The sequence below is a fragment of the Sarcophilus harrisii genome, chromosome 3 (genome assembly GCF_902635505.1).
Source record: "Sarcophilus harrisii chromosome 3, mSarHar1.11, whole genome shotgun sequence".
Taxonomy (NCBI): Eukaryota; Metazoa; Chordata; class Mammalia; order Dasyuromorphia; family Dasyuridae; genus Sarcophilus; species Sarcophilus harrisii.
Genome location: NC_045428.1, coordinates 552995064 through 552997331, shown reverse-complemented (window position 1 = coordinate 552997331; position 2268 = coordinate 552995064).

Sequence of the window (2268 nt, the reverse complement as noted above, 5' to 3'; positions counted from 1 at the left end):
TCTGATCGGCCCCTCTATCTGTGCAGTCTCGCCAAAGTCATATGTCATTGGGGACTCAGTATTTTCGAGTGCAATTTCTCTGGCAGGAAAACTGCAGCCAATCAATCCTATTCAGTGGCAGGAGTGGCGGGGATATTAGTGTAAGTGCAGCCCATCTCAAAATCACATTCTCTGTGCTCCTCAACTTCTGGCATTTAGACAAGGGGGAGGAAGTTGTTGACCTAGTGACAATGGAAAGACAAAATGAAGATTCATAGGTGCAGAAAATGTTGCAGCTGAAAGGGACCTGGAAACTATATAATCTAACTTTTTCATTTTACAACAGGAGAAACTGAGGTCCAGAGAGGAGAGGTAACTTGTCAGAGTTGATGGGTGAGTAATTCAGGGCTAAGACATTAGTGTCTTTGGAGAAGAATAAGGAATAATGGCTCAAAGAAAGAAACATGATGAAATCATTTCTTTCTCTTATATCTCCTCACTTGCTCAGTTCCAGGATTTTAAACTCTCTCTCTGGACTCTCCTGAATCAGAGAGCAACTTTCAAGTAAAGCATTTTTATAAATTTCTTCTATTTACAGGACACTGTTTTCAGAAAGGAGCAAACAAACAAAAATGAAAATGTTGCCTTCCCTCAAGGAGCTTACATTGTGAGCAAAGAGTATATGCACAAATCATAGACTCTTAAATATAGGGTTAGAATGGAATTTAAAGGTCATTTACTCCAACATCCTCAGGCTTTGAGAGGTTAAATGATTTGCCCAAGATTCTACAGGTAGCAGGTAGCAGGGCTGGAATTTGAACTTGAGACCTTTGGCTTGGAATCCAGAGCCCTCCCTACTACATCTCTCCAATAAAAGTCCCTAAGTCTCAGGAAGAAGAGACACAGAAGTTGTAGAACTCGCTAATCCAAGCACAATGTTGATCTTCATATAAAAGCTTTTAGAGAATATTTTCTCTAAGAGCCCAAGATGTGGGCACTTCTGCTTCCCCAATTAACTCAACTAGAAGAGAGACTATCGCTCCATGAATCTCCACATTTGGAATCAGTGTTTTTCAAATGGATGTTAAACATCACATTTATCAAAAACTGCTTATCAGTCATATGCCCCAAATTTAAGGTTCAGGTAAAACATTAAGCCTCCAAGGTCCCAATATTGATTCTGCCAGATTATCCCTTTCCTCCCAACAGGGCCCAGTTGGAGACTGTAGAGCTTTAAGTTTTGCAAAGTGATTTCCATAATTTTATCTCATTTGGGCTTCATGAGAACCATATGAGGGAGGTGCTATTGTTATCTCCATTTTGTAGATGGGGAAACCAATGCTAGGTGAAGTTAAATAATTTCTCTGGAGTCACACTGCTAATAAGTATCTGAGGAAGGATTTGAAATCAGGGCTTCCTGATCCCAAGTCCCCATATATTAGATTATATCCCCATACTACTTATCTGATCTAACAGAGTAGCTGAGAATTAGAAGGATGAAATTATTTAAAGTCACATAGTCCTAATTAAAATTTTATTTCTTTCAGGGAATAGCCTTCCTCTGCCAATTATGTCCTATTTATCTTTTATTTAGTTTGCTTTGTATATATTTCCATGTTGCTTCTCTCCTTAGATTGTGAACTTTTTTAGGGCAGGGCCTGTCTTTTGCAGCTTTTTGTATTTCTAGTGGCTAATACATAGTAGACACTTAAGAATTATTGATTAATAATTATTTATTTGTAATTACCAATTTGATTAAATTGGTCCCATTCTCTGTCCCATCCTTACATGCTCATCATAGTCACTTCCAGTCTAATGTACTACTAGGTTAATTATCCCAAACTCTTCTCATGGTCCTTCATCTATGTATGTTCTTCTCCATGTCCTCTCCTACCCAAAATGTATTATCCCCTCCTCCTATCTGGTCTGCCAGCTCTCTCAGAATGGCCTTACTCCTGGACTTCTCTTAGCTTAGAACATCTCCCTTCCTATAGCTCTTCCTGAAAATTCTCCCCCTACAAGTCCTTAGCCTGCCCTCCCTAATCTCCCTTCCTCTGTGACCCTCAGGAGCATCGTCCCCAAGACTTCCTAAGCCCTTTGCCACCCCGTGCTTGCTGCCCTGGCCACCAGATCATCTCCATTACTGGTGTTTTGTTTTGTTTGGCTTCAAGGGGCAGAACTTAGTCCAAAAGGCAGAACTGGCCACAAAAGTCATTTTATGTGAATTTTGACTGGCTGTAAGGAAAACCTTATTAGCAGAACCACCATCCATAAGTGGACTGGAAGGCT